The 22,273-nt window shown below is 37.6% G+C and overlaps 1 pseudogene; it reads right to left on the bottom strand.

Moving 5' to 3' along the window:
* Positions 1 to 2,611: 2,611 nt before the first annotated feature.
* LOC124987279 (T-complex protein 1 subunit epsilon-like) lies at positions 2,612 to 4,413 on the bottom strand (annotated as a pseudogene).
* Positions 4,414 to 22,273: the final 17,860 nt, after the last annotated feature.

Here is a 22,273-nt window from a genome sequence, read left to right on the forward strand (position 1 = left end):
TGAACTAGAGATTGGAAATTTAGATAGGATTAATTTATGAAGTGCCTTATAGGTCATATTAAGGACTTTAGATTTTACTATCAATGGGAAGACACTGCATGCTTTTTAAGCATGGTTAATGATATGATGTTTAGTCATCTTTTCATCACTGTGACCAAAAGACATAACAAGAACATCTTAGAGGAGGGAGAGTTTATTTTGACTCACAGTTTCAGAGGTTCAGTCTATTGTTGGCCAACTCCTTAACTCTGGGCTTAAGGTGAGGCAAATATGGTGGAGGGCTATGGTGGAGGAAAGCTGTTCAGTTCATGACAAACAGTAAACAGAAAGAGCATGAGGTGCCAGGGACAAAACAGAAACCCGAAAGGCATGCCCCCAGTGACCTACTTCCTCTAGCCACATCTTACCTGTCTACAGATACCACCCTGTTAATCCATTCAAGTGGATCAATTCACTGATTAGATTACAACTCTCAATGTGATCATTTCACCTCTGAACATTCCTATATTATTTCAAACATGAGATTTGGGGGGACATTTCATATTCAAACCATAACATTGTAACCCTGGTCCCCAAAAGCTCATGCCCATCTCACAATGCAAAATACATTTCGTCAATTTCCAATAGTCCCCATTGTCTTAATAGTTCCAGCATTTCCCCAAAGTCCAAGTCTAAAATTTCATCTGAGACTCAAAGCAAACTCTTAACTGTGATCCCCTGTAAAAATCAAAGCAAGTTACATATATCCAATATTAAACAGCTCAAGAGGAAACATTTCCATTCCAAAAGAGAGAAATAGGAACATTGAAGGGTGTAACCAAAATCCAGCTAGGCAAACGAGTCTTGTAGTTCCAAGCCAGCATCTGGGGCATATGACACAGAGATATTGTCTCCAAAGGGCTTCTATAGCTCCACCTCTATGACCTTGCTGGTTGCAACCCACCTGGCCTCTCTCTTGGCTTGTCTGTGCTTGATTCCTCCAGCTTTCCTCAGCAGGTGTTCCACATTACTGGCATCTGTTCATTGTGGGGGTCTCCACTGTAGCTTTGGCTTCCTTCTCACATCTTCATGCATTTCCCTCTCGGGAAGTCTGAAGGAATTCCAACACTACTACAATTTACCTGACCTTCAAGACCTTCCTTTGAAATCTTGCGGTACACTCCATGACTCCGTAACTCCAGCATCCTATGTTCCTGCAGAACCAGCACCTTGTGGTTGATGCCAAAATCTTTTGCCATCTTGAGCAGTAGCCAAACCTCCTAGGACCATGACTTAAGCAACCTCTGAGTGCCCAGGTGACTGAGCACAGTGAAAAAACTTTTCTAGGCTCCCATTTGCAGGTAGGGTTCCCCAACGGTCTCTTCTCAAAGGAATTTTTACTTTTACACTCTTGAACCTGAGAAGGGTATGATCTTGTCAATTCCTGAGATGCCCTCAAGCCATCTTTCATATTGTTTGGAGGTAAAGTAATTAGCATCTCATTAGTGGTTGTAATCATTTTAACAATCATATCCTCCTTAGCTTCAGTTTTACTCACGCTTCTCTGGCCCAAACTGCAAATTTTTCAAATCTTTTTATTCTGCTTTCTACTCCTGATTATAACAGTTAGCTTGGCTAAAAGCTACTAGTAATACCCATGTCACCCCCTGAATGCCTTGAAGTTTTCTCTGCCAGATTAATTAGTCCATCACCTTTAAATTGAGCTTACAGAAAGTCTCAGGACATGGGCAAAATGTAGACAACTTCTTTGCTAGAATGAAACATGAGGATCTTCTAGTCCAATTTTCAATAGATTCCTCATTTGCCTCTGAAATCTCATGAGCATTGTGTACATTCCTATCAGCATTCTGGTCTTCTGAGTTTCCACTAGAATTTCCCACTAAGCTCTGATTATAACATTATAAAGGTTTTCTAACCTGCATCTCTAAACTTTTCAAAATTCCTCTCATAAACCAGTTTCAGAGGCCTCTGAACCACTTGGGTTAGTCGCAGGAATAACCCCCACTTCTCAGTACCAATTTCCATTTTAGTCAGTTTTTCCTTGCTTTGACCAAAAGACCTAGTTCATGGTTTCAGTAGTTCAATACATGGTTGGCTTGACATCTTAGCCCTGGTCCTGAAGTGAGGGGCAACATCATGACAGAAGGGCAAGGTGGAGGAAAGCAGCTCAGGATATGACAATTAAGGATAAAATGCAAATCCCAAAGGCACACCCTCAGTAAACTACTTCTTCTAACCACACCCTGCCTGCCTACAAGTACCACCCAGTTAATCCATATCAGTGAATCAACCCACTGATTGACTGTCTTACAACTCTCATAACCTAATCATTTCACCTCTGAACATTTCTACATTGCCTCACACCTGGGATTTTGGGGGACACCTCATATCCAAACCATAACATATGATTTTTATTATGCATTTTTATTTTTTATTTTATTATTTTATTTATTTATTTTTTTCATGGTTATCAAACAGCTATTTTTATTATAGCATCTACAGTATCTGAAAAAGGGAAGTAATAATAAATAACTGTAGCTGCATCACAAGATACTCATTTATGTATTTAATCACAGTAGTGGATCTTGTTACTACATTTTACAGTAAACTTTTATTCTTCAGATTCTCCAGGCTGATGGATGTCATCAATCTTCAAAATCATTCTAACCATTTGTGTTGCAAGAGATACCTGTTGCTTTTTGCCAATCAAGGTTTCTATGACATGTTATTGCTGCATATCATTTGTACCCTTGTGCAAACAGTCAATTCCAAGAGCAGGGTTCATCTCCTTTACTTGTCTGGCTCGGACTTCAGTCATCGTCTGGATGGATTCATGCCACTGTTGTCAGAAAGGGACATGGGGATGACCTCCAATGCATCTGCAAAACCTCTCATGGCATACTGCTCAAGGGTTGGGCACTTATCTGCCTCTTGGCTAACTGCCAAAGCACAAGATATTTCAGCAGCCCCTCCTCCATACACCACACGATTATCATGGATGAGGTTCCGGATGACACACAAATCATCATGAAGGGACCATTTTGCGTCTTTGAAGATCATCTCATTTCCTCCTCTGATGAAGATGGTCACGGCTCTGGAATTCTTACACTGCTCAATGACCAGCATTTTGATTTTAGTTGTGCCAAATGAGATCTCCTGTACCAGACCAGCGAAACCCAGCTTCTCTTGTGTGAGCTCAGAGAATTGAGGGACAATCTATCCTCCTGTTGCAATGGCAATCAGCTCAATTTCAGGTCCTCCTACCCAATGAACTGCAGTCAGGTTATTCTGAAGAAGTAAATGATTTGCTTCATCATCAAAGCCCCACTGGCAAATGGCTAGGTTAGCACCAATTTCTTTAATTTGTTGAATCATCTCTTCAAATTTCTCCTTCTCATATTTTTGAAGGATTTTAAAATCTTCTACAGAGGTCACATCCAGCTTGTGCTTTGTCTTTGGTTTAGGTGGTTCAAATGGACATGTGAGAATTGCAATCTTTGCATTCTCCACTTTTTTTGGCATCTGTGGGTGACTGAAATCCTTGTCCACAATTATGCCCTTAATCAGTTTGGTGTCCTCCAGCCTCCCACCCACTTTGCCTTCTACTTTGATGAGCTCAAAGTCAACGTCTCTCTGTTCCATATCTGCCACAGTGAGGACAGCATTCACAGCAATCTCGGTCATTTGTCGATGACAACTGTTGACAACTTTGGAGCCCAGTGTAGTTTTTGCAGTCTGAATTAGAGGTTCAGGGTTCTTTATGTCAACGAGGACATGATCACTGATCTTGTGCAGGTGCTCAATAGCAATGCAGGCGGCCTGCTCGTAGCCGTCAGCGATCCTGATGGGGTGAATGCCTCGGTCTAGCAGCTGCTCAGCTTCTTCCAGCAATGCACCAGCCAGGACAACCACTCCTGTGGTTCCATCTCCAATTTCATCATCCTGGGATTTGGACAGTTCAACCATCAACTTGGCAATCTGATGATCGACATCCATCATGCTTAAAATGGTGGCCCCATCATTAGTTACGTCACATCACCATCCTTATCTACCATCATCTTATCCAGTCCATTTGGTCCAAGAGATGTTCTCAATGTATTTACTACAGCGTTTGCAGACATTATATGAGACTCATTTAACCCGCAACATGTCAATGAATCAGGTTCTTTCACCAGCCAGGGCCTGGAGTCCAATTGTAAACATGAAATGCATTGAACTTTCATACTGTGGGCTACTGTGGAAATATTCATGTGGAGTCTACATATAACCCAAACAGAGGAGTCACCCTTGTCTGTTAAAGTTTGGAAGACTTAAGGCCTCAAGTCCCATAAGCTGAGACTTGCGGTCCTGATCCTTGATGATGAGGAAGGGGCGCCCATATTCATTGAACATGAGGGTCCCCACAGAGGCCATGATTCAGCCGCAGGAGTTACTTTCCCACCACCAACCAAGACCGCTCCGGAACCTATTACACATTTTAAAAAATATACTTTTTTTGCAGTATAACATACATAACATATATAAATCATAGTGTACAGGTCAATAAGCTTTATGAATTGAACATACTCAAATAACTGCTACCCAGTTCAAGACCTAGAATATTACCAAATCCCTGAAGCTTTTCTCATGCCCCTTCCAATTTTTATTGCCATCAAAGGAACCACTGCCCTCACTTTATCATCTTAACAATTTTTTTTCCAATTATTAAACTTATATAAATAGAATTATATAAAATGTTTTCTTTTGTTCTTGAACTTTTTGCTGAAAAAAATGTGAGATTTATGTATATTGTCTCATATAATAGCAGTTTTTAAAAAATTGTCATTGCTATATTTATTTGTAATGCCCATAACAATATATTTATCCATTATATTGTCAAAGTCTTTTTGGATTGCTTCTAGGTTTGAGTTATGAGGAACATGTCTTTTTGTACACAAATGCATTTATATTGAGTATATATTTATGATTATATTTACTGAGTCATAGAATAAGCTTATATTGAACTTTGGTTAATGCCGTTAGTTTCCCAGAGTGTTTATGTAAATTTACAATCCACCAACAATGTGTGAAAGTTGGAATTGCCCCATCCTTCCCAACACTTGAAAATATTAGCTTTTATTTACTTATTTTGCCACTCTTTTGAGTGGGCAAAGGTATTTCATTGTGATTTAAATTTATATTTCTTTGATGATTAATGATGCTGAAAACCTTTGCTTATTGGATATTTGACTATTCTCCTTCATTGCCTTAGTACTTATGTTTTGAAAAGATTGTTCTGAATTCTGTGCTGGGATTATATTAACCAATTTAAAGCATTTGTTTGGTTTTGGTACAATAGGAATAAATTTGATGTATTTATGGAAATTTTACAAGTGCTCCTTTACAGAAGGAATGCTACAGAAACACAGGTGTGCTGTATAACACATTTAAGAGGTAATTTATCTGTAAAGTTAATTATGAAACTGAGTCAAATTAAAGTGTTGATGATTTTTCCTCCAAATGTATCTTACTCTTATACTCCCCAATATCAACTTTATGAAAGTATTGGGGCTGGGGATATATCTCAGTGGTAGGGCAGGTACCTTGCATTTTCAAGGGCCTGAGTTGTATCTCTAGCACAACACACACACAAAAGTATCATATTGTTTCATGAACTGAATTTATTAAAGAAATTGTGTCCCTTAAGAACAAGTTCTACAATTTCTATAGAAATTTAATGGCTGGGGGAGATAAAATGCCATTATGCATAAAATTTAGTTTATCTGTCTCCAGAAAAAAATAACTTTGCTAGTTTTGAAACCAAGTTAGATGAATTCTGAGACATAAGTATGTGGAGAAGAAAGGGCATGTCCAAGTAATGGGATTTCTGGCTGTCTGCCCAGAGAGATCTGCAAAATCTTACACTACAAGCTTAACTACTCCTCTGGAGCAAGTGATTTGTACAACCAGAATGAGAAGGGCTCCACCCAACAATAAATTAACTTTGTGCTGCATGCTTTATTGCTCTGCCTCTGCCCTGCATTCTGGCAGGATTTCTTTCATTGTTTCTTTCTTTGAGCTGACTTGCTTTGCTTTTTCTCTTTTAAAGATCACTCAGCCAGAACTCTTAGTTTTTGCACTTAGACTTTCCTCCCTTTCTCTTCTGTCTCCCTTCAGTTTTTATTCCTAGAGTTGATAAAACAGTCTTTCTGCTTATTGTTCCAGCACATACTTATTAGCTCTGAGAAGTAAACTGCTTATTTCATTTCTCAAACATTTACAGTTTATATTTGAGTGCTTACCAAGCTACTTTTGGCCCTTTCAATTTTCTTAAACCTGTCATCCCAAATATCTACGATTTTTGAAGATGGGGTGGGTTGCTTTTCATCCCCGCCCCTTCCTGCAACAACCACTGCAATCCCTTCTGCAACCCCAAGCGAAGATGTGTCGTCAGGAGTACTGCGCAGCCATAAGCAAGCCTGACAGGACCGGCACTCCGCCAAGTCTTGTGTGCTGCTCTCCTTCCACTACACTTTCCGCAGCTTGGTCTATATTTGAAGAGCTCAGTATTAAATTAATTTCCCTGGGGCAGATGGGGGAGGGAGGAAGAAGGAGTGTCTGAGGGACAAAAAGTGCTGTCGACTCGCCCTCTGCTGGTTAAAGATCTAAATCAGTGCTGCCAACAGATTAAGGAGAAAGAAATCTGTAAAATACGGATAAATTACAACTAAAACTCGGCTTAATTTGGGCTGTTTGTCAATCTTAAATAGATAAGTGTTCGTCTTTAGCCTCACCTACTTCCCCAGTACTGAGATTTAATTAGATTGACTCTAAACCCTAGTTCCAGGTAATATATTGTCCAATCCTGAATCCATCTTCATTTGTCCTTGGGTTTTTTGCCATTCTAAACCGAGAATTAAAATCCCCCAAACATGTTCTTTTTGTCTAATTAGTCGATAGGCAACTGGAAAGGTGGTACCTAAACCGTCATTTATAGAACACACTCGTGCTTCAGTCCAGTCTCTTGGCCTAAAATAGTAATTTCATGAGAACCAGAAGCCAGTTAATGTTTATGTTCTTTGGAAAACGGGGGAGTGGGGGACAACCCACTGCTTCGTCCCCATGCTGGCTTCTCAAGAAAGCTGACAAGCTGACATGCAGCTTTGTGCAAGACAATGTACTCGCCGCCATAACTCACACAGACTTTTGTACCGCCTTTGCTGTCCTACGTATTTTGTTGGAATAAACCAATAAGCGGAGGTTGGGTAATCTAATACCTCTACCACAGCAAGACGGCATTTACAAGGCACTTAGATTCCAGTGGATAGTGAAGGGGGGAAACCCACAGGATTTTGTTAATATGGATCATTATTTAATATCAGCTGGTTCCTCCGTCAGTCTAAATGTCCCAGATCAAGGGATTCCTACCCCCCCTTCAATTTTCGCACTGTAGATTAGTCAGTCACGCAGTCCCTGGAACCAGTTCGGATTGGCCAGTTCCTTTGTCGGGTGAAAATCTCCGCAGCGAGTCATAAGACTATACTGGGCGGTGTCGCTGTCCGTTTCTAGGGTGCTGAACTCTAGGCGTGGCCAGAGATTTCCTTTACATGACAGCTTCCGGTAGGGCGGGGTCGGGATCGTGCTCAGAAAAGCGGATCCATCTGCCACCTGGTGGTAGATAATGAAGATGCAATTTGTAAAGTTCAAAAAGTACTTTGTATAGAGACCCTAAACTTGGAGGTCTTGGGGATTTTAAACTTCAACAGATAGTTTTCGAGAGATCTGCCTGTTTTTAAAGTCATAACTGGGTATAGGAGAATGTAAAATTTCCAGAATTGTGTTTCACTTCCACCTAAGAAAATATTTTACAAACTCTTTTAAATTTCTCCAAGCATTTCTTCCAACACGTGTTGTTAAACAGGTGTTTAAAAAGTACTTGTGTATATTGGCATTTATAAATATTTACTAAAAATTAAAACTATATTTTATGAGAAGCAATGCTAAGAAAGCTTTATCTTGTTTGCCAAACACATTCAAGGAAACAGCAAAGAGTACTGCTCTGGTCTCAGTTTCTGGAAGATATAAAGTTGCATCATATTTGGAAAGTGGTAAAAAGTAATAGAAATTCTAGGAGGAAAAATATTGTTTTTTAAATTTTCTTTCAACCATAGTGTATAAGCTGAAAATAATAAGTTGAAAACATAAGAATTTTGTGGCATGCTTTTTACTATTTTAGACTGGGTATTTTTACACTATTTTACACAGTAATGATTAAGTCCCAGCAAAATATACATGTACATCTAAATTCATATGAGGAACTCTTAAATTGCTTTGCACATAGAGATTCTTCAATAGATAACAAGGAAAAAGGAGGAAAGGGTAATGGCATGCCTTATTCAAATGTTTTTATTAAAAATAAATGGAAAATGAATGCCTTTTTTTTGGAGCCTATAAAGTTAGAATTCCAACTGACTATCTAATTTCTATATCTCTCGTGGTAATCTCTTCTTCCAAATCAGTTTAATACCATTTTAACTCATTGTTGAAACAAGTGAATACTGTATAACCAGATACAGATCTTACTGAGCATTCAAATGTATGGATTATAGTGTGAAATTAACTCCAGAAAATTAAGAGTGAAGTGAATTTATTTCTCAACTAACATCATTTTCCAGCTAATCAGTTAATATTTGATATTCTTTAAAATATTTTTTCATTTCATCCTCCATGGATCTTAACACAGAAAATAATAGTTACCATTTCTTTTCTAAGTTTCAAAACAAAATTTTATTGGCAGAAATATTAGTTTCAGTGAAATTTTAGGTATGAATTTGGAGTTGTCAATTTAATGGCTTTCAATTGTGAAATAAGTTGGCAAAAGTTTAATAAGTGGGAGAATTATCACTCTAGCCTTCTTTTGGTTAAATTAAAAAGTTCCAAACACTTCTAGATTTCATGGAAAGACACATATAGCCTATACTACCAATAGAAAAACAAATAACATGAATAAGGGAGTGACACCATCTGTCTAAAATAAAAGCGTAATATAAATCTGGCCTATTAGTAGTATTGGTTTATATTATGGCTTCTTATGTTACTATGGGAAAGGGAAACATTATATGCCTATGCACATGTTGAACAATAAGAGGCATTGTCTTATAAAGCAACAGAAGGGAGTTAAAGAGCAGCTGCAAAAACAGAAAGAGAGACTAAGAAAGACTTCCATCCCCCAAAGCAACCTGTTCCTGCCCAAATGAACAAAAGAGCTCTACTGTATGAGACAGCACAATAGAAGAACAGAATTCTTAAATAGTAATAAAGATTAAAACTGCAGGCATAAGCCTCAGTGTTTTAAAATACATCTGCTCCTAAAAATAGACAGTTTTTTTAAGGCTTAAGAAATATATGTGAAGGGCTGTAACTGTAGCTCTGTGTCACAGTGCCTAGCATGTGTGAGGCACTGAGTTCAATACTCAGCACCACATAAAAATAAACAAATAAAATAATGGTATTCTATCCATCCACAAGAACAGAAAAAAAATTTAGAAAAAGAAGCATATGTGAAAGAAAACTAGAGGGCATTCCAGATATTAACATGCTTATAAAATGATAATAAATATGATAATAAATGTCAATATTAAAACTCAAAAACTATTTGAAGTTTGGAAATAATAAAAGAAGCAAAAAATGGGGGAAGACTTTCTAATACTCTAGTTAGGGTATTTTTTTTTTTCTGAAAGATGTTTAAAATAACGACAAAGTTCTCCACAGAACAATTTCAGAATCATTTAAAATTATGATTTAGATGTGAGTAAATGAAAATAAATGGTATTTATGCAGTCATAAATTTTGGAATGAATTGAAATCCAAACTAATTTTATGAACAAGAAATGTAGAGTCTCAAAAGACAGATTATAGGGTAAAAACAATTTGTTATTCAGTGCTGGGGCTTTGGCTTGCTGAATATGTCTCTCTTGCCCTCCACTCTCCCTCCCTTTTTTCTCCTTTAAAGTAAGCCGTAGAAATGAGAATTCCTCCTCCTGAAGGTGGGTTATGGAAAGTAGAAATCTTCCCCAAAGAAAGCCATCAGACCCAGAAGTATTACTCCAAACTCCTACATTTCTGTGTAAGAACTAGTCATAAAAAAATTCTCTGATCTACCTTGTCAAATAGTAAGTCATACAATCCTCACTCCAGAGGGGTCCTACCTTTGCCCTGCAGTAAGGAATACTACACAGAGAAACCAAAAAGAATCTGAGCAGACAGACCTTTCTGGGTTTCCCTCCTCTGTCTATTACCATTAGATCAGACCCGTTTTGTCAATAACATTTCTACACAAATTGTCCATTCCTCACCAAACATAAGAATAAACACCGTTCCCTGGATCTTAGATCTTCTTATCTGAAACCTCCCAGGTCATGTAAAATTTAGTTACATAAATTTGTTATTTTTTGCTTTCTCTAACCCATCTTTTGTTCTAAGAGTGTCAGCTGTGACTCTTATGATAGATAAGGTCTATCTAGAGGAAAGATATCACACCCTTCTGTCCCTACAGCACTATGAGGCCAATTATAATTTTCTGGTTTGCTTGAGTGGATTTTCAAAAAAAATGATACTCAGGTGATAGTACAAAATTCCAAAAATATTGTAGGTGTATTTTAAGATTTATATAATGAGGAAATATATTTATAGTACCAGGAACTAATGATTCTTACTTTAGGAAAATAGAAATATCAATATGAAATGGGGGAAAGAAATGAAGAAATCTGCATTAATGGACTTAAAGCATAAGCACCATGATTTCATACATAAGTATCTACACACTTAAACAATGTTGTTATAAGTAGTTTGTAATTCAATGCAAGCATTATCCATGCATGTTGGAAACCACCAGTCAATAAAATTGTTTTGGGAATAGAATATTCATGTAGTTTCAAACTTTATCTCCAAAGATCTCTAATTAATTTTACAAAGAATTAAAAGATAAATTTCCAATTGAGAAAATTTATGGACACTATTGTATAAACAACCAATGTGGGATAAAATGACATCATATACTGCTTGATGTACATTGAGAAAGAACAACATCCTCTATGTGGTACTTTTGTGAAAACATTTAACCTGAATCTAATCAATAAGAAACAACAAAAATTTCAAAATTGAGGGATATGCTGTAGAACATCTCTTTTAAAAATGGCAGTGTCATAAAAATATTTTCTCTAAATTGTTCTAGTTTAAAGGAAACCAAAGAAACATGATAACTAAGATCATGTGAAATCTTTGATTTTATCATAGATTTAAAACAAGAGTCACTAAGAATATTATTGAAACAATTGGGAAAATTAAATAGTAGATAATAGTACTGCATTCATGTTAAATTTCCTGAGTGCAATAATGGCATTGAGGTTATGTGTGCCAATGTCCCTATTTGTAAGAGGTACATGTTAAGATATTTAGGGATGATATGTAATTATGTCTGAAACTAACTCACAGCAAAATAAAATATTTATATATTATATAGGTTAGCTCTTGTTATACAGTGAAGTATAATAAACATCCCCAAATTAGTAGCTAAAACGATATTAATTCCCACTCATGCATGTGAAAATCAACCCAGACATAGGTTGAGATCAAATGTGTCTTGTTTCAAAATGCAGATTTTATCTAGGATTGTTTCATATGCCTCTCTTCATCCTTTAAACAATGTGCTGTCCAAAAAATGTTCTTCTCTTGAAGGCAGAAGAGGAAGAGGACCAGCCCAATTATATAACACATTTTAAGGAACAACTTGCATTATTCTGTATATTAGTTTCCTAGGGTTGCCATAACAAATTACCACAAACTGGGTGTCTATAAACAGTGGAAATTTTTAGTCCTGGAGACTAGAAGTCTGAAAATAATATCCTGCTCCCTTTGAGGGATTAAGGGAAGATAGTTCCTTGACACAGCCTGGCTTCTGGTGGTTCCTAGTAATTTTTGGAATTCCTTGTCTTCCATAAGCATCAATCCAATCTTTGCACCCATTGTCACATAGCCTTCTTCTGCTAGTGTGCTCAGATGTCTCCAAGTTTCTCACTTCTCAAAGGACACCAGTAATTGGATTTAGAGATCATACCAATCCACTGGGACCTCATTTTAATTTAATTTTGTTGGAAAGACCCTATTTCCAAATAAGATCCCAATGACAAGGGCCAGAAGTTAGAATTGCAGCATCTTTTTCTGGGGAAACAAACCCACAACACTCTGCTTACATCCTGTTACCCAAAACAACTTACATGGTTAAATCCAAAGTCAAGAAGTGGGGAAATATAGTGAAACCAATGTGAGGTAAAAGCATATTGCATGACTATATTGAACATCCTTAGGGCAGAGGATTATAATTTTCCCATAGAAAGTGAAGGAGAGACAACCATTTTGTAATGTGTGTATACATAATAATATATCATTAGTAATAAGTATTACATATATATGCAAAGAGAACATAAACGTAGCAAAATTAATAAAGGCTATATGGTCGTTTGTTATTGTTTACTATGTCTAATAAAAATAATTCTGAACTTAAATAAGGAGGTTTTATTCAAAAAGATTCTTGCTGACAGAACCCTCTGACCAAAAATCTTTACATCTCAAAATCAAAAAGGAAAAATGTATGTTAAGGAGGGATAATCAGGGCTAGAGGAACTTTATGTGGGAATAGGGCATGGGGGTAAGGTGAACAGATAGCATAATCAGGCCACTGTAACAGGAAATGCTATTTCCCTCCTGTGATTGGGCAGTTCTCAAAATGAATCATAAAGTCAGAGACGTTATGCCTTTTAGGGATTGTTCAAGTTTAGCAGCAAACTGAAATTCAGGACCTGTGGAGAAGAGAGAAGAAGGTTGATTAAAGTTTTAAGTCAAACCAATATGTAAGTAATAGGCAATTTGTGAATACGCGTACTGCTTTTCAATGTGTGGCATATTTCAAACTAAGATTTTTACAAATTTAAAAATTCGTACTTATAGGACCGGGGTTGATGGCTCAGTGGCAGAGTGCTTGCCTAGCACGTGTGAGACACTGGGTATGATCCTCAGCACCAAATAAAAAAAAATAAGTAAAATAAAGGTATGTGTCCGTCTACAACTAAAAAAAAATTTTAAAATCTGTGCCTATAGTTAGGAATGAATTTTTGTTCTCCAAAAACTTCATGATAGTCTACTAGCTATCGATAGACCTTTTCCCCAACATCTAGATTTTGAGGAAAGATCCTGATATTACAACATACATTTATTCTGTGGGCCCCAGTTCTACTTTAATATTTTTTAAAATTTATTTTTATTGTAAACAAGTGGGATACATGTTGTTTCTGTTTGTACATGAAGTAAAGGCATACTATTTGTGTAATCATACATTTACATAGGGTAATGGTGTTTGATTCATTCTGTTATTTTTTTTCTTCCCTCCTACCCTCACACCCCTCTTTTCCCTCTATACTGTCCCTCCTTCCTCCATTATTGCCCCCTCTCCCACCTCCCATTATGTGTCATCATCCACTTATCAGCGAGATCATTGCTTTTTTGAGATTGGCCTATCTCACTTAGCATGATATTCTCCAATTTCATCCATTTGCCTGCAAATGCCATAATTTTATTATTTTTTATGGCTGAGTAATATTCCATTGCATATATATACCACAGTTTCTTTATCCATTCATTCAGCAAAGGACATCTAGGTTGGTTCTACAATCTGGCTATTGTGAATTGAGCAGCTATGAACATTGATGTGGTTGCATCTCTGTAGTATGCTGATTAATTCCTTTGGGTATAGGCCGACGAGTGGGATAGCTGGGTCAAATGGTGATTCCAATCCAAGCTTTCTGAGGAATCTCCACACTGCTTTCCAGAGTGGCTACACTAATATGCAGCCCCACCAGCAATGTATGAGTGTACCTTTTCCCCCACATCCTCTCCAACACCTATTGTTGCTTGTATTCTTGATAATTGCCATTCTAATTGGGGTGAGATGGAATCTTAGGGTAGTTTTGATTTCCATTTCTCTTATTACTAAAGATGTTGAACATTTTTTCGTATACTGTTGATTGCTTATAGATCTTCTGTGAAGTGTCTATTCATTTCCTAGCCCATTTGTTGATTGGATTATTTGTACTGTTGGTGTAGAGTTTTTTTGATTTCTTTATATATTCTGGAAATTAGTGCTCTATCTGAAGTATGAGTGGCAAAGATTTTCTCCCACTCTGTAGGTTCTCTCTTCACATTGCTGATAGTTTCCTTTGCTGAGAGAAAGCTTTCTAGTTTGAATCTATCCCAGTTATTGATTCTTGCTTTTATTTCTTGTGCTATGGGAGTCCTGTTAAGGAAGACTGATCCTAAGCCAACATGTTGAAGATTTGGACCTACTTTTTCTTCTATAAGATGAAGGGTCTCTGATCTGATTCTGAGGTCTTTGATCTATTTTGAGTTGAGTTTTGTGCAGGTTGAGAGATAGGGGTTTAGTTTCATTCTGCTGCATATGGATTTCCAGTTTTCCCAGCACTATTTGTTGAAGAGGCTATCTTTTCTCCATTGCATATTTTTGGCCCCTTTGTCTAGTATGAGAAAATTGTATTTATTTGGGTTTGTGTCCATGTCCTCTATTCTGTACCATTGATCTACCTGTCTATTTTGGTACCAATACCATGCCATTTTTGTTACTATTGCTTTGTAGTACAGTTGAAGTTTTGGTATTGGAATACCCCCTGCTTCACTCTTTCTGATAAGTATTGCTTTAGCTGTTCTGGGTTTTTTATTCTTCCAGATGAATTTCATAATTGCTTGCTCTATTTCTGTAAGGTACATCATTGGGATTTTAATTGGAATTGCATTGAATCTGCATAGCACTTTTGGTCATATGGCCATTTTGACAATATTAATTCTTCCTATCGAAGAACATGGGAGATCTTTCCATCTTCTAAGGTCTTCCTCATTTCTTTCTTCAATGTTTTGTAGTTTTCATTGTACAGATCTTTTACCTCTTTGGTTAGATTGATTCCCAAGTATTTTATTTTTTTGAAGCTATTGTAAATGGAGTTGTTTTCCTCATTTCCCTTTCAGATGTTTCATTGCTTGTGTATGAAAATGCTTTAGATTTATGCATGTTGATTTTATAGCCTGCTATTTTGCTGAATTCATTGATGAGGTCTAGAAGTTTTCTGGAGGAGTTTTTTGGATCCTCTAAATATAGAATCATGTCATCATCAAATAGTGACAGCTTAAGTTCCTCTTTTCCTATTTGTATCCCTTTAATTTCTTTAGTCTGTCTAATTGCTCTGGCTAGTATTTCAAGAACGATGTTGAATAGAAGTGGTGAAAGAGGACATCCCTGTCTTGTTCCCATTTTTAAAGGGAATGGTTTCAGTTTTTCTCCATTAAGAATGATGTTGGCCATGGGCTTAGCATAAATAGCCTTTACAATGTTCAGGTATGTTCCTACTATCCCTATTATTTCTAGTGTTTTGAGCATGAAGGGGTGTTGTATTTTGTCAAATGCTTTTTCTGTGTCAATTGAAATAACCATATGATTCTTATCCTTAAGTCTATTGACATGATGGATTATGTTTATTGATTTATGGATGTTAAACCATCCTTGCATTCCAGGTATCAACCCCACTTGATCGTGGTGCACAATTTTCTTAATATGTTTTTGGATACGGTTTGCCAATATTTTGTAAATGATCTTTGCATCTATATTCATCAAGGATATTGGTCTAAAATTTTCTTTCCTTGATGTGTCTTTGCCTGCTTTGGGTATGAGGGTGATATTAGCTTCATAGAATGAGTTTGGTAGGATACCCTCCTTTTCTATTTCCTGGATACTTTGAGAAGTATTGGAATGAGTTCTTCTTTGAAGGTCTTGTAGAACTTGCCTGACAATCCATCTGGTCCTGGGCTCTACTTGGATGGTAGGTTTTTAATGACTTCTTCTATTTCATTACTTGATATTGATCTGTTTAAATTGTGTATGTCCTCCTGGTTCAGCGTGGGAAGAGCATATGTCTCTAGAAATTTATCAATGTCTTTGGTAGTTTCTATTTTGTTGGAATACAGATTTTCAAAGTAGTTTCTCATTGTGTTATGTATCTCAGTGGTGTCTGTTGTGATATTTCCTTTTTCATCACGAATTTTAGTAATTTGAATTTTCTCTCTCCTTCTCTTTGTTAGTGTGGCTAAGGGTTTGTCTATTTTGTTTACTTTTTCAAAGAACCAACTTTTTGTTTTGTCAATTTTTTGAATTGTTTCTTTTGTTTCAATTTCATTGATTTCAGCTCTGATTTTAATTATTTCCTGTCTTCTACTACTTTTGTTGTTATTCTGTTCTTCTTTTTCTAGGGTTTTGAGCTGTAATGTTAGGTCATTTAGTTGTTGACTTTTCATTCTTTTCTTGAATGAGCTCCATGCAATGAATTTTCCTCTAAGTACCACTTTCATAGTGTCCCAGAGATTTTGATATGTTGTATCATCATTCTCATTGACCTCTAAGAATATTTTTATCTCCTCCCTGATGTTTTCTGTTATCCATGTTTCATTCAATAGCATATTATTTAGTTTCCAGGTGTTGGAGTATTTTCTGTTTTTTATTTTGTCTTTGATTTCTACTCTCATTCCATTGTGATCTGACAGAACACAAGGCAGTATCTCTATTTTTTTGCATTTCCTAAGGGCTGCTTTGTGGCATAACATGGTCTATTTTGGAGAAGGTTCCATGTGCTGCTGAGAAGAAAGTGAATTCACTCATGGATGAATGGAATATTCTATACATGTCGCTTAAGTCTAGGTTATTGATTGTGTTATTGAGTTCTATGGTTTCTTTGTTTGGTTTTTGATTGGAAGATCTATCTAGTGGTGACAGCAGTGTGTTATAGTCACCCAGAATTATTGTGTTGTGATCTATTTGATTCCTGAAATTGAGAAGGATTTGTGTGATTTATAGGGATGCACCTATGTTTGGGGCATAAATATTTACGATCGTTATGTCTTCCCGATTCATGGTTCCCTTAAGCAGTATGAAATGTCCTTCTTTATCCCTTCTGACTAACTTTGGCTTGAAGTTCACTTTATCTGTTATAAGGATGGAAATCCCCGCTTTTTTTTTTTTTTTTTTTTTTTTTACTGAGTCCATGTGTGTGGTAGGTTTTTTTCCCCCATCCTTTCACCTTTAGTCTGTGAATGTCTTTTGCTATGAGATGAGTCTCTTGCAGGCAGCATATTGTTAGGTCTTTCTTTTTAATCCATTCTGCCAGTCTATGTCTTTTGATTTTTGATTTCAGGCCATTAACGTTCAGGGTTATTATTGAGATATGATTTGTGTTCCCAGTCATTTGGGCTTATTTTTGGTTTTTAACTTGGTTTGGTTTCTCCTTTGAGTAGATTTTTCTCTAAGGTAGTTCCTCCCCTTGCTGACCTACATTGTTGTTTTTCATTTCCTCCTCATGCAAAATTTTGTTGAGAATATTCTGTAGTGCAGTCTTTCTATTTGTAAATTCTCTTAACTTTTGTTTATCATGGAAGGATTTTATTTCATCTTCAAATCTGAAGGTTAGTTTTGCTGAGTATAGGATTCTTGGTTGGCAACCATGTTCTTTCAGAGCTTGAAATATGTTGTTCCAGTCCTTTCTAGCTTTTAGATTCTGGGTTGAGAAGTCTGCTGCTATCCATATTGGTTTCCCCCTATATGTAATCTGATGCTTTTCTCTCATGGCCTTCAAAATCCTATCTTTATTTTGAATATCAGGCATATTCATTATAATGTGCCTTTGTGTGGATCTGTTGTGATTCTGTGCATTTGGTGTTCTGTAAGCCTCTTGTATTTGATTTTCCATTTCATTCTTCAGGTTTGGGAAATTTTCTGATATTATTTCATTGAATAGGTTGTTTGTATCTCTGTGCCTTCCTCAATCCCAATAATTCTTAAATTTGGTCTTTTCATGATGTCCCATAGTTCTTGGAGATTCTGTTCATGATTTCTTACCATCTTCTCTGTTTGGGCAACTTTATTTTCAAGATTAAATATTTTGTCTTCATTGTCTGAGGTTCTGTCTTCCAAGTGGCCTAGTCTTTTGGAGATGCTTTCCATTGAGTTTTTTATTGGTTTATTGTTTCATTTCAAGCATTTCCATTTGTTTTTTTTAGAATCTCTATCTCTTTGTTGAAATGATCTTTTGCTTCCTGCAGTTGCTCTTTCAACTGCTTATTGGTATGATCATTCATTGCCTGCATTTGCTCTCTTATCTCATCCTTTGCTTTGCAAATTATCTTAATCATGTATAATCTGAAGTCCTTTTCTGACATTTCTTCTACCATACTGTCACTGGATTCTACTAATATAGAATCTAGATTTGTTTGGATCATTTTCTTCCCTTGTTCTTTCATGTTGTTCATGTATCTTCCCCTCTAGCAGTGCAGATCTGGGGTATTGCAGATTCCCCCCTATAGGCTTATAGTGGCCCTATAGGTTTCCAAAACCTTTTCTTTAAGGGGAGATCAATATTAGCAGTGCCCAATTCAGACACTATGCAATCCTAGACCAAATAACCCCTATGAGGACATTAACAATATTGTCATAATATACAGAATGAGTTCAAATATTATCTTCAGTATAACAAACAGATTTGCAGTAAGGTCTGCAGTTTCTAATGGAGGAAAAAGAGGATGCAGAGGGATGTAGAATGTAGCTGTTAATGGGATAAGAAAAGACTATACAGAAGTTCTATATAATAGGGTGAGAGTGTAATCAAAAGAAATTGGATATTAGCATGCAAAAAGGGAGAAAGAGAGTCTGAGGGAACAAGTAAACAAAAGGAAAAGAGAGCAAGAAAAGTAAAGAAATAAAAACTTAAAATTGTTCAATATGGAGAAAAAAGAAAATATACACTGTAACAGTCATATAGTATTCAAACCTCCCAGTGTTCAGTAGCCTGATGCATGAGAGGTACCTGACAATGAGCTTCAAGTCTCTAGCAGGTGTCTCAGGATGGGATTTGCCCCACCTAAAAATCAGAACTATGGCTTCCAGGATTATCCAAGATGTCCGCTCTGGCTTCCAAATGTGTTAACAAATGGGGAGCTGCAGCTCAGGGTGTGGATGTGGTCAGCTGGAGGTCCTGGAGGCGGGTGCAGTTGGTCAGGCAGGGGTCGTGGAGGCTGGGTGTGTTTGGTGTGGTTGCAGGATCCTGGAGGCAGGGTGCAATCAGTTGTTCTGGGATCCTGGTCTTAGGGCACAGTCAGTTGGTCTGGGGGTCCTGGCGGCAGGGAGCAGTCAGTCGATGTGAGGGCCGCGGAGGCAGGGAGTGATCGGTCGGGCTGAGGGATCTTGGAGACGGGGCTCAGTCAGTCTGGCCAGGGGTCCTACAGGGCGTGGCAGTTGTCTCAAAATGGCGGCAGCCACGTGTAATCAAACCTGCAGGTACTGTAACAGTGAACTTCCAGGCAACAACAGGCAGCTGGCACTCTACTGGTGGTCGGTGATCAGTTTGCTGACTGTTGTCGGATGATCGGGAGGTGAACCTCATGCAGTGGGTGATGGATAGGTGTAAGGCAGGCGATGGACAGGCAAGAGGCAAGGAAATGGCGGATGATAGGTGCCTGACAGTGAGCAATCTGCACTCCAAAAAGGTGTCGATATGCTGGCAGACTGCAGGTGATCACAGTAGACAAATGGGGTAAACAGCAGGGGATTGATAAACAGCAAAAACTGCCTCACCAAGAAACAGATATTCTCTGCTTGAAACCGGAGTTAAAGAGCAACAAGGAATGCAGCCTCCCTCTAGCCCACCTCTTGGATCCTCCCCCTGTACTTTAATTTTAAGAAATAGACTTCTAAAAAGTATTACCATGGTTAAAGCTCCCAATATTTCCAAAGGGAAAAGAAAAAAAATATTTTGGATTTTAACTCCATCAAGAAGTTATCAAGAGGGGCTGGGGAGATAGCTCAGTTGGTAGAGTGCTTGCCTTGTAAGCACAAGGCCTGGGTTCAAATCCCCAGCACTCAAAAAAAAAAAAAAAAAAAAAGAAGTTATCAAGAACTAGAAAGAACCAGACACTATAAGCATAAGGTAGGCTAAAGAATACATTTAACCTAAATAATATCTGCAGACTACCAGTCCTAACTGCAAAAGAAATCCATGATTCATGCAGACTATAAATCCAGTTTGGGGATTTGATCTGAGAGCATCTCCTCAACAGTACACTGGATGAAAGTCAAGACATTGCTTAGCTAACTCTGGAGTGCTATTACCAGAGCCATGTTGAAGGGTCCTATTGTTAGTGACCAGAACACTCTGGGAAGCAGAAAATCCAGAGCAATCACAATTTGGGGTTCCTGCAGACAGCTTCCAGATTGACTGTGGGGAAAATGGCCACAGAAGACAGTTGTGGCTACAGGAAGAGACAGATATAAATCTACATAGTGGTTTGAGCAGCAGGAGCCCAGGGTAGGAAGCAGAGTAGAGGACACAGCAGTTAGTGGTCCTGCCCTATGCTGAGCAAGACCAGTCTCAGGTGGTGTGCAAGGAGAAAAGATTTTAGAACACTGGGTCTCAGGGTGGCAAACACTTGGTTTTCATGCCTTCCTCTCTAGTGCAGAACTCACTGCTTTGATGGCCTCATGTACATCAAACACACACACACACACACACACACACACACACAGAAGCAACCTGGATATAAGCATCATCTTGGATATTTCCCATGCTCCTAGGCACACAGCTTAAAGTCAGTGGGATTGACTATAAATAGCCTGACCTATACACATAACATTGAATCTTGGCTGGTGAGAAGGGTCTGATGTGGCTCAGACATTGACCATGCCATGGGGCACACAGACTAAGGGCCTCTGAATGAGCGGTGTGCACACACTTGGAAAAAAGTATCTCACCCAAATGTCTCAACTAGAAGGAATTTTGACTTAATTTTTTCCTTCCTTTTCCTTCATATGTTCTATCTTCTCTTTCTTCCTTTTTTTCCTTTTGGTACTGGGTATTTAACCCAGGGGCCCTTTACCACTGAACTACATCCACAGTCCTTTTTTTTTTATTTTGAGACTTGGCCTTGCTAAGTTGCTGAGGCTGGTCTTGAACTTATGATCCTCCTGTCTGGGCTTCTTGAGTTGCTGGGATTAGAGTCATGCTACATCACACCTGGACATCTATTACTTTTATTTGATTATTTTTCATGACTTTTAAATTATACTTTAATAGGGTTTTCCTGTCTCTCATTCCTCTTTTCAATAATTTCACCTCTCAATAATTTTACATATTTTAGTTTATGCTATAATATTTTGTCCTCTTTTCTATAGTTATTGGTGTAATAATTGTGACTTCTAATTGATTGAAACTCAATTGTTTCCATCTGGTGTGTTGTTGTATTGTGGATGTTAGTGTTGTTTATTCTTTTTCTTATGAGTGGAGCAAGGGATCAAGCACAGGGCCTCAAGTAATTGGGATGGGTGTTCTGCTCCTGAGCAATAACCACAGCACAGTTGAGAGAAATGGTACTTTAGCCCTGCAAACCTTGATGTGTACTCCAATAATCTGGCATAGCAAGAGTAGGGTGGGTGAAGTTCTGTTTCTGGGCACTCACCTCCATTGCTTCAGCACAGAGAAATAACACAACTGTCATAGTCCCTGAAACTCAGTGCTTATGAGATATAAAGGACCTCAGCATAGGTCACTCCCCAAACCTTGCAGACAGCACATAGTAAACAAGACTAGAGGAGTAACCACAGAGGGTATGCCCCACATACTCTACTGTCTACCACGTGCTTGCTTAAACTACCAGAGGTAACTCATTTTTGTAAGACATACAGAGGATGGGTGTTTGAGGCTTTGACATGGTATATACTGGATCAAAACTCACCAGTCACAATCAGAGAAGCTACATGGAAACTACTCTGCTAAACCCATCTGGAATTCAACACTACACAACAAACTGATGACTCAGGACACATTTTCAAGAGGGGGCTGTTACTTAAGAAGGCCCTCACATAAAATTGGAAGAGATACACATCCCAACAGATGTACAAATGTCAATATAGAAATACAAGAAACAAGAAAAAACATGGCAACATGACTACTCCAAAATTTGTAAGTCCCCAATAACTGAATCCAAGAATATCAAAGTGGAGGAAATTGTAGATGAAGAGTTTAAAAATTGACTTAAAATGATCAATGGATTCAAAGAAGATACAAACAAATAGTCGAATGAATTAAGGAAGACAGTACAGGATAAGAAAGAACATTTTAATAAAGGGAGATTCTGGAAA

This window comes from Sciurus carolinensis, chromosome 6, assembly GCF_902686445.1.
Source record: "Sciurus carolinensis chromosome 6, mSciCar1.2, whole genome shotgun sequence".
In the NCBI taxonomy this organism is placed as follows: domain Eukaryota; kingdom Metazoa; phylum Chordata; class Mammalia; order Rodentia; family Sciuridae; genus Sciurus; species Sciurus carolinensis.